Source organism: Geotrypetes seraphini, chromosome 2 (genome assembly GCF_902459505.1).
Source record: "Geotrypetes seraphini chromosome 2, aGeoSer1.1, whole genome shotgun sequence".
In the NCBI taxonomy this organism is placed as follows: domain Eukaryota; kingdom Metazoa; phylum Chordata; class Amphibia; order Gymnophiona; family Dermophiidae; genus Geotrypetes; species Geotrypetes seraphini.
This window is the reverse complement of record NC_047085.1, coordinates 484,757,899-484,774,921: the sequence shown is the minus strand read 5'-3', so window position 1 is coordinate 484,774,921 and position 17,023 is coordinate 484,757,899. Positions and strand designations below refer to the sequence as shown.

The window sequence follows — 17,023 nt, the reverse complement described above, 5'->3', positions numbered from 1 at the left end:
CTACTCTTTTTTCAGAAGCGTGTTATGTTCCATTAACCCCCCTCCCCCCCGCACCTTGCTTTGATCTCGCATCTACAGGCAAAGAAGATGGTCTGCGCATGTGTCAGGATTGCTCTGCAGGATCGCTATGGGGGTCGCTATGAGGCGTGCCTCCGATCACTGCAATTTGCATGAAGACACCCGATTGCTGCAATTTGCATGAAGACACTTTGTGAATCGGTCACCAGGGAAGACTTGGCCATTGATCGCCCACAGATCAGATTGGTGAGTTTTGTGAATCTAGCCCTAAGTGGGCAGGACAGGCTCTTGGCTAGTTAAATCACTTGTGTAGATTATCCTTCCATAGTGAGGTAATATGGTCTCTGAAGGGGATGGCACGTGTGTGCCCTCTGCTTTGGCCTTCCTTTACATCATGGGATCTCAAGCTGGTGCTCAGGGGGCTCTATGGGGCTCCGTTTGAGCCCTTGTGTTCAGCCACTATTAAGGATCTCACCCTTAAAACGGTGTTTTTGGTGGCCATTACTTAGTTCCAGGCTTTATCCTTTCGTCACACTTATCTGTCCCTTTTCAGAGGATTCCATGTCCTTGTGAACAGTCCCCTCCTATCAGCCAAAGAAGGTTTTGCCTTTCCATGTGAATCAGACTTGCATGCCCTCTTTTGTGGAGGAGGGTTCAATGGCCCCATATTGGAGACTTAACAGCCTCAATGTTCAGAAGATTCTTCTCCAGTAGCTGAAGGAACAGAATTAATTTAGACTCTCTGACCACCTTTCCGTTCTTTTTCATGGCCCTCTAAAGGATCAAGTAGGCTTGAAAGCCTCTATTGTGAGATAAATTAATGTGACTATTGAATCTACTATACGTACATCAGCAGGAATAAGCCAGTTCTTCAGGGGCTGAAGGCCCACTCTACTGGGGCTCAAACTGCATCTCGGGCGGAGGCCCCGACAGTGACCCCTGAGGAGATCTGTAGGGCAGTGACTTGGTTGTCTCTTCAATAATTTGTTAGGCATCATAGGTTGGACGTGCTTGCTAGAACCTGGTGGGATTTTGATAGGGTTATCTTTCAAGGGGCCTTGTCTTCCCCCTCCCACTAGATTTGCTTCAGAACATCCCATTCATGCAGAACAATGAACTGACACCAAGAGAAATGATGCTTTACCTGATAATTTTCTTTTCTTTAGTCAGTGAAGTCATTCTGTAATGCTGCCCTTGGAAAACCTCGGCCCGGAGTCCTGGGTGTGCTCGGTGTTTTCTCTATAACTCAAAAAAAACCCCTTTTTTTTGGGATTCGTGGTCAGGTTGACTTTTTCCTGGTATGTGTAGGGTAGCGAGTGCCACTATGTGGTGTTTTCTCGCTTGCTACTCATTGCAGTTGCAATGATTGATGGGGCATGGGTACGTTATGAAAGGACCCTTTGCTTGGGCAGAGGCATATTGGAATCTTCCAGGGGGCACCACAGCTTATCCAGTGATGTCAGTGGTAGAACTCAGTCTTTTCTCCACCTGCTGGTAGGAAGGGATAAATTTTTTTTTTGTGCAGAACAGTTTCACTGACTAAAGCAGTGTCTCTCAACCTTTTTTTTTAGCTCCGGCATATTAAACGGAGCAAATGTTTTTTGTAGCACATTATAATTTAAATTATAAAATTGCAAAAATCAACAAAAAATTAAGGGCTTCTTTTACTAAGCTGCGTTAGCATTTTTAGCGCATGCAACATTTTAGCATGCGCTAAACCCGCACTACACGGCTAGAACTAACGCCAGCTCAATGCTGGCGTTAAGGTTTAGCGTGCACTTTTTTGCGCGTTAAAGCCCTAACGCGGCTTAGTTAAAAGGAGCCCTAAATTTAAGTTATTTCATTAAAGTTCTTTAAGCTATGTATGTATAATTGTAACCATGGTGAAACTAAGAATAGAATTTCTAATCAGTGTGATGGATGTGCTTGTTTTTGATGGAAAAATTAAACTCAAAATGCGGCTCGATAGTTGACAAGCAAGCATGCATTTCATCATCCACCATCTCTCTTTTTTTTTAATTTCTGTCAGAGCTGAAAATCCAAGTTCTCAAAGATAAGAAGATCCAAACAGTAACAAAGCCTTGATTGCTTTGTTGCTCAGGTTAGGATAACTACTGTATAAGAAATAAAATGACTTGTCGTTAGTCTTCAAGGACCAATCACATCAAAGAATGATGCTTGTCTGGGTGGTTATATCCTTACACACTCAGACGCTCAAAACATTGACAGACTCTTGCATATGCGATGGACATGTCATCCATTCCAGTGTATACATACACATGGAGGAAATTTTTAAAAATAAAGTAAAATTCTGGATTCTCTAATGGCACACCCGGAATCTCTTTGGGGCACACCACTGTGCCGTGGTACATAGCTTGAGAGACACTGGACTAAAGAGAAAAATATCAGGTAAGGCATAATTTCTCCTTTTCCAGATGTGTTAAAAGTGTCCTTAGCACATGGGAAAGTCCAGTGCTGGGGACAGCACAGGCCACATTTTAGCACTGAATTGTAAAAGGGCCCCTTTGTTACATCTCCTTTTATTGTTTGGGAAAAAAAAGTTAAAACACTAGCAGCCCCTCCTCAACACCTCAAATATACATGCTAATTTATAATATACACCAGGGGGTAGGCAATTCCGGTCTTCGAGAGCCGGAGCCAGGTCAGGTTTTCAGGATATCCACAATATATATGCATGAGAGAGATTTGCATCTCAAGGAGGCAGTGTATGCAAATCCATCTCATACATATTCATTGTGGATATCCTGAAAACCTGACCTGGCTCCGGTTCTCAAGGACCGGAATTGCCTACCCCTGATATACATAATCCTCTTTATCCAGAGCATTTGCATTTAATGCTCGGGTTTGGATTAAAAACTCAAGGCAAATCCTCCAGAGTATTAACTGTGAGTAAAGTTAGGTTAAAATCAAAAGTGAGCAAAATAGGTTAAAATCAAAATGGCCTAGAATGAATGTTGTGAACCCTCAACTGTCTTGGTGTGATTTGTCTTTCCACTCTTCAGTCGTTGGGTGATGGAGGAAATCACTGAATGTATAAGGGTTAGGCAAGGTATTCAAAATGAACAGGCGAGATTGTCCTGTCGGCATGACTACTGCTCTGAGAATCATCCTATGTAGGTAACATCTGATTAGAGAATGACACGGAGACAAATATTTCACCATCCCCGCAGGAGCTCATTTTCCCGTCCCGGCAACTTCTTTCCCTGTCCCTGCCCCATTCTTGCAAGCTCTGTCCTCGTCTGCACAAGTCTCTAAAGTCATAAGTGTTTGAGGCTTGTGCGGTTAAGGCAGAGCTTTCAGGAATGGGGGCAGGGGCAGCGACAAAACTCAGGGGGACGGGATGGGGAAAAATTTGTCCTCTTGTCATTCTCTACATCTGATCCTCAGCTGAAATAATTTCCAATTATCCCAGGACAAGCAGGCAGATATTCTTAACGTATGGGTGACGTCACCGACGGAGCCCCGGTACGGACACTTTTAACTAGAAAGTTCTAGTTGGCCGCAACCGCGCATGCGCGGGTGCCTTCCCGCTCGACGGAGGAGAGCGTGGTCCCCAGTTTCTTCGTTTCCGCGGAGCGAAGAAGACGCATGTGCTTTCAACGGCTGTTGAAATCTCTGTTTTTGCCTTCCCGCTCGCGCTATTTTCTTTCCTTTTTTGTTCTTTTTCCTTCGGATTTCGTTTTTCGTTCTATCTTGCAAAAAAAAAAACAAAAAAAAAACTTTGTTTTTTCTTTATTTTTCGGGCCGGCCCCGGCAGGGCCTGTTGCCAACATACAGGCCTCCGGTTTTGATTTTGCGGAGGCCGTGTTCCCACTTCATGCCCCCTCAGCCGGGCTTTAAGAAGTGCCAGCGGTGTGCACGCCCGATATCTCTCACTGACCCGCACAATTGGTGCCTACAGTGCCTGGGTCCAGAGCATCGGGCTGACACCTGCACCCGCTGTGCTACTCTTAAAAAACGTACTTTGAAAAATAGACAGATCCAACAGAATATCCTTTTCGGTACCGGATCTGCCATGGAATCGGCCGCGCTGTCAACGGCGCCGCAAAAGTCGGCACCGACTACTTTGACGACGCCTGATCCTTCCTCGGGGTCGCTGGCACCAGGTAAGCCGGCTAAGAAGCCTTCCACTTCCCTTGAGCGCCCTCCTGCCACACCGGCGACGCCGGTCCTCCCGGCATCACGCCGACCCCGCAAAGCTCCGCCCCGATTTCGGTGAGTGCCTCGTCATCGGCATCCTCATCGCCGGGGCATGGAGCGGCACCTATGGTACCGACAAAGAAAAAAGCGGTACCGGTGCCCCCTCTGGATGACCGCATTGCGGCCATACTCCAAAGCCAATTGCAAGAGCAACTGCAACAGCAACTCCAGCACTTGTTGCCCGCAATTTTGGCCCCACTCCTTCCGGTACCAGACCGGCCCGAGCCTCGCACCATACCGCCGGTGTCGACACCATCGGTACCGTTGAACACCTCCATGCCGGTACTCGCGGCTGAACCACTTAATCCTCCAGTACAAACACGCTCTGATGCCGACCCTCCCCGACATCGAGACCGACACCAGTCCCCCCGAGACCAGGACCGGCATCGATCTTCCTCCCCCGGTACCGTCTCGATGCGCTCTGGCAAATCTCTCTCTAAGACTTGCCACACTGAGCCGTCCGCACCACCGTCCCGTCCTGCGCACACCGACGTCAGGGACCCGGACTTATGGGAAGAATCCCCACCCGGTACCGATGATGAGGCTTCCTCAACGGACGAGGAACCATCGATGGTCGATACCAGTTCCAAACCTGAACAGTCCTCATTCACAAAATTTCTCAGGGAAATGTCGGCGGCTCTGTCGATCCCTTTGGAATCCGACTCTAAGAAGTCCCAGGCTTTCCTGGAAGCCCTGGACTTCGAACAACCTCCCAAAGAATTTTTAAAGTTACCCGTCCATGACATCTTATGGGAAACTTTTTACAAAAACTGGGAAAATCCTCTCACGGTACCGGGTGCCCCTTGAAAACTGGATAGTTTATACAGGGTCATTCCTATCCCGGGGTTCGACAAACCTCAACTACCCCATGAATCCCTTCTAGTGGAGTCCACCTTGAAGAAAACCCAGGGCTCCAGTGTTTATGCCTCCACCCCTCCTGGCAGAGAGGGCAGAACAATGGATAAATTTGGCAAGCGCCTTTATCAGAATTCCATGCTTGCCATCAGGGCTAATAATTACACCTTCCACTTCTCCTTCTATATGAAGCATTTGGTGCAACAACTCTCCTCCTTACAAAAGTACATCCCTGAGCGTAAGATCCCGGTTTTCCAACAACAAATCTCCAGTTTGCTCCAACTCCGGAAATTTATGGTGCGATCCATTTATGACTCTTTTGAGCTGACCTCTCGAGCATCTGCCATGGCTGTTGCCATGAGGCGCTTGGCCTGGCTGAGAGTTTCTGACCTCGACATTAATCACCAAGACCGCCTGGCTAACGCACTTTGTCTTGGTGATGAACTATTCGGGGAGTCCCTGGACTCAACTACCCAGAAACTATCAGCACACGAGACCAGGTGGGATACCCTAATCAAACCTAAAAAGAAGACTCCACCTGCTCGCCCCTACAAACAGCAGTCTTCCTACCAACGCAGGTTCTCGGCCAGACCTCTCAACCCGCCTCAGCAACAACAGCCTCGCCGGCCTCTTCAGCAGCACCAAACTCGGGCACGTTTACAGTCTCACCAACCTGCCAAGCCTCTCCCACAGTCGAAACCATCTCAGCCCTTTTGACTCTTTTCTCCAGGGCATAGCCAGTCTCCCGCCATCATTGCCTCTTCCTCAGCCGAAAGGAGGCCGCCTTCAACTCTTCCTCAACCGTTGGGAGGTCATTACATCAGATCTGTGGGTCCTCAACATCATTCGCCACGGCTACTCTCTCAACTTCCAGACTCTTCCACCAGACAATCCTCCCATAGAGTCTGTTTCTCACTCCTCTCAATCCCCCCTCCTCCTGAGGGAGGTCCAATCCCTTCTTCTTCTCAATGCCATCGAAGAGGTACCCCCAGACCAAAGGGGTCAGGAATTCTACTCCCGCTACTTCCTGGTTCCCAAGAAGACAGGAGACCTCCGTCCCATCCTCGATCTTCGGAACCTCAACAAGTGTCTGGTCAAGGAAAAATTCAGGATGCTCTCCCTTGCCACGCTTTACCCTCTTTTCTCTCATCATGACTGGCTATGTTCCCTAGACCTCAAAGAGGCCTACACTCACATTCCAATCCATCTGACTTCACGTCGCTACCTCTGATTTCAGGTACAGCACCTCCACTATCAGTACAAAGTACTACCCTTTGGCCTCACATCATCACCCAGGGTGTTCACCAAGTGCCTTATTGTGGTGGCGGCCTTCCTCAGGTCTCACAACCTCCAGGTGTTCCCATACTTGGACGATTGGTTGGTGAAAGCTCCTACGTCTCCGCTTGTGCTACAAGCCACTCAACACACCATCTCTTTCCTCCATCTCTTGGGGTTCGAGATCAACTACCCCAAGTCACATCTCCTCCCCACACAGCGACTTCAGTTCATTGGTGCCGTCCTCGACACCACTCTGATGAGGGCGTTTCTCCCCTAAGACCGCCAACGAACCCTGCTCCATCTCTGCCGTCAGGTGCTCCTTTGTCGCTCTATTCCGGCTCGGCAAATGATGGTCCTCCTGGGCCACATGGCCTCGACAGTCCATGTGCTTCCTCTGGCACGACTCCACCTCAGGACACCTCAATGGACTCTAGCCAACCAATGGTCACAGCCCACGGATCCTCTTTCTCATTCCATCTCTGTGACATCGTCTCTTCAGCAATCTCTTCAATGGTGGTTGAACTCCTCAAATCTTTCCAGGGGTCTACTCTTTCATCTACCCCCTCACTCCATGATCATAACCACAGATGCCTCCCCCTATGCATGGGGAGCTCACATGGGAGATCTTCGCACCCAGGGACTCTGGACCCCTCAGGAGCGTCAACATCACATCAATTTCCTGGAACTCAGGGCCATGTTCTATGCTCTCAAGGCCTTCCAGCACCTTCTCTATCCTCAGGTTCTTCTCCTGTGCACAGACAACCAAGTCGCCATGTACTACATAAACAAGCAAGGCGGCACCGGATCTCCCCTCCTTTGTCAGGAAGCCATCCACATCTGGACCTGGGCCACGGCCCGCAGTCTCTTCCTCAAGGCCGTCTATATCCAGGGCGAACAGAACTCCCTGGCCGACAACCTCAGCCGCATCCTTCAACCTCACGAGTGGACCTTGGATCCTTCCACACTCCACTCCATCTTTGCTCTATGGGCACTCCTCAGGTGGACCTCTTTGCAGCTCCTCACAACCATCAGCTGCCCCAGTTCTGCTCCAGACTCTACTCTCCTCATCGTCTGACCCCGGATGCATTCCTGCTCGACTGGACGGATCGGTTCCTCTATGCCTTTCCTCCACTGCCTCTAATGTTGCGGACGCTATTCAAACTCCACAGAGACAGAGCCACCATGATTCTCATCGCTCCTCGGTGGCCTCGCCAACACTGGTTCTCCCTCCTGCTCCAGCTCAGCTCCAGGGAGCCCATTCCTCTTCCTGTATTTCCTATTCTACTTACACAGCAGCATCAGTCTCTACTACATCCCAATCTGTCCTCGCTCCACCTGACAGCTTGGTTTCTCTCGGGCTGACCTCTCCAGAGAATCTGTCTCAGCCTGTCCGTCGTATTTTGGATGCCTCCAGGAAACCGGCCACCCTCCAATGTTACCATCAGAAGTGGACCCGGTTCCCCTCTTGGTGTCTACTTCATCATCACAATCCAACCTCATTGGCGGTGGAAACTGTACTGGACTATTTGCTTTCTCTCTCCGATGCTGGCCTCAAGTCTACCTCAATCAGAGTCCACCTCAGTGCCATCACTGCGTTTCATGAGCCTGTCCTCGGAAAACCTCTCACGGCTCATCCACTGGTTTCCCGGTTCATGAGAGGCCTCTTCAATGTCAAACCACCGCTGAAGCCTCCTCCAGTCGTCTGGGACCTGAATGTGGTCCTCTCAGCCCTCATGAAACCTCCATTTGAGCCTCTTGCCACAACTTCACTCAAATTTCTGACATGGAAGGTGCTTTTCCTCATTGCCATCACCTCTGCCAGGAGGGTTAGTGAGCTGCATGCACTGGTTGCTGACCCACCTTTCACGGTTTTTCACCATGACAAGGTGGTTCTGCGTACCCATCCTAAATTTCTTCCCAAGGTGGTCTCGGACTTCCACCTCAACCAGTCCATTGTATTGCCTGTCTTTTTCCCTAAACCCCACTCTCATCCTGGGGAACAGGCGTTACACACGCTGGACTGTAAACGTGCCCTGGCATACTACCTTGACCGTACCAGAGCTCACCGCACATCACCTCACCTCTTTCTGTCCTTCGACCCTAACCGTTTAGGTCGTCCTGTCTCTAAACGAACGCTTTCCAACTGGCTTGCTGCCTGCATTGCGTTCTGTTATGCTCGGGCCGGTCTCTCACTGGAAGGTGCTGTCAGGGCCCACAGGGTCAGAGCTATGGCTGCTTCTGTGGCTTTCCTCCGCTCCACGCCCATCGAGGAGATCTGCAAAGCTGCCACTTGGTCCTCAGTTCACACATTCACTACTCACTACTGTCTGGATGCCTTCTCCAGACGGGATGGGCACTTCGGCCAATCTGTGTTACAAAATCTATTTTCCTAATGGCCAACCATCCCTCCTCCCTCTCTATTAGCTTGGAGGTCATCCATACGTTAAGAATATGCTGCCTGCTTGTCCTGGGATAAAGCACAGTTACTTACCGTAACAGGTGTTATCCAGGGACAGCAGGCAGATATTCTTATGACCCACCCACCTCCCCGGGTTGGCTTCTTAGCTGGCTTATCTTAACTGGGGACCATGCTCTCCTCCGTCGAGCGGGAAGGCACCCACGCATGCGTGGTGCGGCCAACTAGAACTTTCTAGTTAAAAGTGTCCGTACCGGGGCTCCGTCGGTGACGTCACCCATACGTTAAGAATATCTGCCTGCTGTCCCTGGATATCACCTGTTACGGTAAGTAACTGTGCTTTACTTGTTGTTTTTTCTGTTTTCAGTTAGCAAGCCCATTTTTAAAATCTGGTTTACATTCGGGATTTTTTTTTTTTACTTTATTTTTCATCAGGATGAGCTCCCCACCCATAATCATCCCTCTACAGGTTGCACCTATCCAGTAGAGAGGAAAAGGCTGTTTGCTGCCTAGCTGGCACTGCCATGGACCCCTGGACTATAAACAGAGGATTTGTGTGACCCTACATGCCACGGAAGCCTGCAGGCCATCAAGTAGCAAGCCGAACTAGAACGGTTCTCATAAAGCTATACAAAAGAAGGAAGCTGCCAGAAGAACAATAAAAATCAAAAGCAGGAGCTCTGTGACCCACAGCCTTGCAGGAAACCACATGCTCTTTGGGTAAGCATAAGAGAGAGAAAGTCTTTCATCAGGAGTTTAGAACTGAGCAAGATTAAGTTGTCCACCTGTTCAGAACTTGTGTTAGTAGCCAAAGCTTTTGGGACACTTTATTTATCTTAGTATTTATTTACCACTTATAGCCTAAGTGGTTCACATTCAGGTACTCAAGCATTTTTCCCTATCTGTCCCAGTGGGTTCACACTCTACCTGGGGCAATGGGGGATTAAGTGACTTGCCCATGGTCACAAGAAACAACGTTTTTAGAGTTCAGGGGTAGAGAATGACACGGGGACAAATTTGTCCCTGTCCCTGAAGGAACTCAATTTTCCCATCCCGTCTCCGTGAGTTGTGTCTCTGTCCCTGTCCCTGCCCCAATCCTATAAGCTCTGCCTTAACCACACAAGCCTCAAAACCTTATGATTTTAAAGTGTTTGAGGCTTGTGCAAATGAGGACAGAGCTTGCAGGAATGTAGCAGGGACAGGGACAGTGACAAAACTCAGGGGGATGGGACGGGGAAATTGAGTTCCTGCGGGGAAGGGAACAAATTTCTCCCCATGTCATTCTCTATTAACCCTTTCAGGACCATAAGGATTGTAGGCCAATTTTTGTGGTTTTGACGACATTTTTATGGTAAAAAGGGCTTGCAGATGCCAAAAAATTGATTTTTTTTTTGTGAAATATCATTATTTTTATTTAAAAAATCACACTTCTGGCTTATGGACAGTGTGGCAAGTGAATCTTCTCGTCAATCTGGCAACGACGCTAATGAATGAATGTCGGAACCAGTTTGTTTACATAAAGGCAGTATCATATGGAATCCGTACATATCAAATTTAGAACTGTAGACTATCCCAATCAAAATTTATAGGATTTTAAAGTTATGGGACAAATATGTCCCTTGGTCCTGAAAGGGTTAAGGGGTTCTGGAGCTACCTGGTTTCACACATTGCAGTAACATATAGATACACACATTAATGGAATTCAAAATGAAGCCATGGTTTTTTGCTTATGGGAGGCTTCACTGTATAGGAGATGCATTTGCAAGTGAGAGGAGCTATGTTTAAAGTGAAGAAGGTACAGCCCCTAACAGACCCTTAAGAAGTAGTGTTTCATTGTTAGTAAAAATGACTCCAGATTTATCAATGAAAATACAAGGGGGAAACCCCCCCTACAAAAGAAAATTGAGTAAATGTTTTATACTGGAACAAAACCTTTGATACATCTACCCCTGAGAATAGCCTTGTGGGCTTGGTTGCATTTCTGCCAGTGCAAGATGCTACAGCTAGGTTTTGCCCTCTATTAAGGCTGGGGCTTATCATGAGATGAAAGAGAGGTTGTGAAGATGGAATGGAGCAGTAGCCCAAAAGAACAGCAAACTAATGCTGGCTTTTACAAAGCTGCGGTAGAGGTTTCTACTGTGGGCCAGCAAGGTTTTAAGAAAGGTTTGGACAAGTTCCTGGAGGAAAAGTCCATAGTCTGTTATTGAGAAAGGCACGGGGGAAGCCACTGCTTGTCCTGGATCGGTAGCATGGAATGTTGCTACTCCTTGGGTTTTGGTCAGGTACCAGTGACCTGGATTGGCCACCTTGAGAACAGGCTACTGGGCTTGATGGACCATTGGTCTGACCCAGTAAGGCTATTCTTATGTTCTTAAGGTAAATGCTTTAACACTCATAGAATTCCTATGAGCATCGGAGCTTGTACTTTGCCGGCCTGCAGTAGAAACTTCTACTGTGACTCTGTAAGAGGAACCCTAAGAACTAGGGAAGCCATGTTCAAATCCCATTGCTACTCCTTATGATCTTGAGCAAATTCTTTAAGTTTCTATTGCTTGGGCAGAAGCATAGATTGTAAATCTTCTGGGGTCAGGGTTACCAGATTTTACAACATAGAAACCTGGACCGAAGGTCTGATCCGGAGATGGCAGTTCTTATGTTCAAGCTGTATAACTCATTCTCAAAGAAGATGCAAGCTGTGATCCGAGCTTTTCTGAAGGCTGGAAAAAGACACTGCTGTGGTCAGACGCACGCACCCAGCGCTGTACAGAGTCACAGACAGTTCCCGCTCAAAAGAGCTTACAATCTAAATAGACAAGACAGACAAACAGGGTGTCATGGATACAGTTAAGAGGAATGGTTAATCTGCTGACTGGGTTGGAGGGCAGAAGGGAGTACCGGACAATCAAGCCATTGTAACATCACTGATGAGGGTGGCTCTTATTGGTGGAATGAGGCATTATGACATCACAAGCTCAGCTCTGCTTTCCAAAGACTGAAACTCTTCACACTACTACTATGAATTATTTCTATAGGGCATACCAAACGTACACAGCACTTTTACAGAGTCCCAAAAAAGACAGTCCCTGCTCGAAAGAGCTTACAATCTAAACAGACAAGACAGACAAATAGGATGCCTCCATGGTATGCTAGTCTCTTATAGAAATATGACGGCTGATAAAGGCCAAATGGCCCATCCAGTCGGCCTATCTGCAGTAACCATTATCTCTTTCTCTCTCTAAGAGATCCAATGTGCCTGTCCCAGGCCCTCTTGAATTCAGACACAGTCTTTGTCTCCACCACCTCTTCCGGGAGACTGTTCCACGCATCTACTACCCTTTCTGTAAAGAATCCATTTTGCACCTCTACATATAAAGTCTATGCTTATACCTGTTAATTCTCCATTTTAGTCCCCCCCCTTTGAGTTGTCTCTGCTTTTTCAATTACTTTTTTCAGACTAAGAAATGTATCATAGTGAAAGATTTTAGGGCCATTAAGTTCCTTTTGTGGGTCTTTCTTACTGTCGACATTACATTATTATTTGTATACCGCATAACCTTATTTAGTTCTATGCGGTTCACGGTTTAAGAATCTGAGACAATCTCAGGAATTAAAACAAAATAACGGATTGTTGCTCCTCTTTGGGATTTGGCCAGGTACTAGTGACCTGGATGGGCCACCGTGAGAACGGGCTACTGGGCTTGATGGACCATTGGTCTGACCCAGTAAGGCTAGTCTTATGCTCTTATGTTCTGGACTCATGGCTCTGCCCCATTGTACCCCAAGCCCATCCTGTTCCACCTCCAGCCCCCCAGAAAGCCTCACCTTTGTACTCCAACCTCCAGGCTGTGTGATGTCATCTGCACATGCTTAGAGGCCCTCCAGATGTGGCTGAAGGTTGGGGCTTTCCAAAAGCCGAACAAACGACTAGGTTTTGAAAAGTCTGTCTGGGCACCCAGATAGTTCTCTAAAAAGAGGACATGTCCGGGTTTCCCCAGATGTCTGGTAACCCTAGTCAGGGTAATACTACTGTCTGTCTATTCTCTAACTTGCCTTGAGCTACCTACTGAAAACATACAAACTACTATAAATCTAAAAATCCTTTATAAGGTGGCAATGCTGCAGACATAAGAGCAGCAAGGGAATTATCTGGGGGAGAGGAGGTAATTCTGCCCCCCCCCCCCCCCTACACACATAAAACTATAATCATCCAGGTCAAAGAAATCCTGGTATGTCATGATCTCAGCCACAAGAGGGTTTTCCTTTAAACAAATGGATCCAAGGCGTTCCCTGATTGATGCTGTTCCAGTAAGTATTTAGTGCTGGGCAGCAATTGCAGCGTACTCTTTAACCTCACACCTTTGCTTGTTTCCTTCCTCTTTCCACATCAGGAGTTCTCCCCAGACAGGGCTGCTATTAGCCAGTACTGCCACCGACAAAAGCCTGGCCTCCAGAAAGCCAGCTTCAGGCCGACAGCATGCCAAGCAGGAATTGCCTGCCTTTCTGTAGCACAGTGGTTAAAGCTTCAGCCTCTGATAACCAGAGCTGATACTGTGACATCATAATGTCTCATTCCACTACTGCCTATGAGCCAACCTCATCAGTGATGTCACAATGGCTTGATTGTCCCATACTTGGCTTACTTTTAGTAATTTTGATTTCTAGAGTGGCGCAGTGGTTAAAGCTACAGCCTCAGCACCCTGAGGTTGTGGGTTCAAGCCCACACTGCTCCTTGTGACCCTGGGCAAGTCACTTAATCCCCCCATTGCCCCAGGTACATTAGATAGATTGTGACCCCACCAGGACAGACAGGGAAAAATGCTTGAGTACCTGAATAAATTCATGTTAATAATAATAACTTTATTTTTCTATACCGCCATAGTCAAACTGACTTCTAGGCGGTTCACATAGAAAGAAGGCTGGACAATCAGCGAATTACAAAATGTAAGAAGAAGAAAGTTACATCATGAATTGGAGAAACATGGTGAAAGAATACATGAGAGAAGAAAGATGTTACATAATACAATGGGTTATAAGGTGAAAAAAAACCCAAAAACCTGAGAGAAGTGATCTCATTAAGCAAGGAATTTGTCAAATAGAACGGTTTTAATTGATTTTCGGAATGTGTTGTAGGTTTGCTTGGCTTTATTTATGTGGTTTCCCAGCCAGGATTGCTGTCTGTTTGCTTGGAACATGAAGGTTCTGTCTAGGAAGGATTTGTATTTGCAGCCTGTGATCTTTGGGTATGCAAAGATGTTTTTGTTTCTGGTTGTACGTGTGGGGTTGTGTAGTGAAGTGTGCTCTAGCTATAGATATGAAAGAATGAATGCCAATAGTTTGGGGCACAGTAATGTATTTAAATTGGTTTGGGGCCCATTGACATCTTCTACTACTTCACTATAGTAGGTTTTTGTTATTTTCGTACATATCCATGGAAGGGTGGGAGGGAGGGGGTTATTTTTTTGTTTTATTTTGTCCTTTGAATAGTTACACTTGGGGAGGGTGGTTGGGAGAATATTATTAATTTTAATAGGGTATAAATATTGGGATATTTACATGTTTTCTTGATTAATAATTGGGAGGGGAGAAAATGGGTGGTTATGTAAATGAGTTGAATATGCTTTTTGTTGATCAATTAAATGTAATATATTTGTGTAATGCACTTTTGAAGTTTGAAAATCGAATAAAGAATGCCACCGCCATTGGGAAACATGCTGCTGCCACCGCTGCCGGGAAAGGTTGGCACTGAGTTCTCCCTCCCTGCATTTCTTCCCCGCGGGGCTGACCAACTCTTGCCACCTGACGTTAATTCTGATGTCGGAGAAGATGTTCTGGGCCAGCATGTTTCCCAATGGCGGTGGCATTGAGGAGGGCAGGGAAAAAGAAAGAAAGAATGGGGGCAGGGTGAAACAAAGAAAGAAATGGGGCACGGAGAGAGAGAAAGACAGACTAGAGAAAGAAAGGGGGCATGGAGAGAGAAAGAAAGAAGGGGGCAGGGTGAAAGAAAGAAAGAAATGGGGCACAGAGAGAGAGAGAGAAAGACAGACATAGAGAAAGAAAGGGGGCGTGGAGAGAGAAAGAAAGGGGCAGGATGAAACAAAGAAAAAGTTGGGGGAGGGAATGAGGTCTGGAGGAGAGGAAGCATACAGGAGGCTGAAAGAAGGGAAGAAATATTGGATGCACAGTCAGAAGAATAAAGTGCAACCAGAGACTGATGAAATTACCAAACAAAGGTAAGAAAATGATTTTATTTTCAATTTAGTGATCAAAATGTGTCCGTTTTGAGAATTTATATATGCTGTCTATATTTTGCACTATGGCCCCCTTTTACTAAACCGCAACAGCGGTTTTTAGCGCAGGGAGTCTATGAGCGTCGAGAGCAGCGTGGGGCATTCAGCGCAGCTCCCTGCGCTAAAAACCACTATCACAGTTTAGTAAAAAGGGAGGGGATATATTTGTCTATTTTTGTATAGTTGTTACTGAGGTGACATTGCATAAAGTCATCTTCCTTGACCTCTTTGAAAACCCGCAGAATATAAATGATAATTAACATTTTCTCTGGGTACAGAGTGCTTTGTGTTTTTAAAATTTTATTGTTGGTAGATCATTTTGGCCATGAAGGTAAGGGGGAGGGAGGGAGGGAAGCTGCTGAAAGACATCTAGTAATCCTTGCAGGCTTGACTGTACAGGGAATTATTTTGTAAAATCATGTTTTGTTATGTGACTGGCATTATTTAGACTTTAATTTCTATGAATGAATAGAATGAAAATTATATAAAATTACTTGCTTGTTTTTATGTGCGTGCGCTGAAGGAAAGTGAAGAGAGAGTGAGTTGAGGACGCTGAAGAGAAATGGGGAAGAGAGTGTTTTCCCCTATAACAGCCTCCGGAAGAGTGTTCCAGTTTTCTACTCTCTCTGAATGAAGAAGAACTTCCTTACGTTTGTATGGAATCTATCCCCTTTTAACTTTAGAGATTGCCCTCTCATTCTCTCCACCCTGGAGAGGGTGAACAACCTGTCTTTATCTACTAAGTCTATTCCCTTCATTATCTTTAATGTTTCGATCATGTCTCCTCTCAGTCTCCTCTTTTCATGGGAGAAGAGGCAACTCCTCCAGCCCCTTAACCATTTTAGTCGCTCTTCTCTGGACCCTTTCAAATAGCACTATGTCCTTCTTCATGTACCAGTGATGTAGCAGTATTCCAAGTGAGGGCGTACCATGGCCCGGTACAGGGGCATGACAACCTTCTCTGATCTGTTCATGATCCCCTTCTTAATCATTCCTAGCATTCTATTTGCCCTTTTCGCCGCAGCCGCCACCGCACTTTGCGCGGACAGCTTCATCGAAATGCATGAATAGATGATCTTACTGATGCAGCCTGGCTTTTGGGGTTTGCTGCTGTCCTGTTCATAAAGGACAACCATAAAGCCAAGCTTAGTGATTAACTTGGGCTGCAAAATCTGCTTGAAGACAGACTAGGGACAGTTTCAGCTTTCACCGTGCTGGTTGCTCCTCTTCCTTGCATCGCCTCTCTGCTCTGCCAATACTAAGGTTATGGCATTCCATTGGACTGAAATGAAGCTTAGACTGGAACTTATTTTATGTCTTTTATAATTTTTTTTCTTATTCTGCTGTATTTGTTTAATTTTCTGTTATATATTTTTTTATTTGCAATTCTTTTATTTGCAATTGCAATTTATACATTTTACTTAACACCCTCCCTCCCTCTTTTACAAAACCACGATAGCGGTTTTTAGCACAGGCCGGAATGCCGAATGCTCTGAGCATTCAGTATTCAGCATTTGACTAAAAGCTAAGGGGCTCATAATCGAAAGAGAAAAACGTCCAAAAACCGGCCTAAGTCGGCACTTGGACGAACATTTCTCAAAAACGTCCAAGTGCCGATAATAAAAACGGGTTTTGGATGTATTTCTAAACGACCTAGGCCTTCATAGTGCCGCTGAATGACCAAAGCTAAACGGGGCATTTCGGGAGGTGTGTCGAGGGCGGGAGTTGGGCGGGACATGGGCCGGCTTAGACTTAGTCATACAGCATGTATAACCGAAAGATTTACAACAGAGCCTAGATGGAACTTGCACGTTGTGACTTAGACCATGTAAAATATGGTCTAAGTCACAAAAACCCACCTAAAGTCACCAGATAAGCACTGCAAACACATAAAACAGACCCCCACACACTACCCCAGTGATCACCAACCCCCCCACCCCCATAAAAA

The 17,023-nt window shown here is 46.6% G+C and overlaps 1 long non-coding RNA gene across 3 annotated transcripts in view; it reads left to right on the top strand.

Annotated features, from left to right (window-relative positions):
- The window catches only part of LOC117354382, a 98,537-nt gene that overhangs the window by 70,104 nt on the left and 11,410 nt on the right, over positions 1-17,023 (top strand). For 2 of the 3 annotated variants that reach the window (XR_004538195.1, XR_004538194.1), the window contains one exon: positions 9,224-9,508. This is a non-coding gene — a long non-coding RNA (uncharacterized LOC117354382). Of the gene's footprint in view, positions 1-78; positions 265-9,223; positions 9,509-17,023 lie in introns of all 3 variants that reach the window. The other variant, XR_004538193.1, reaches the window with a different exon arrangement.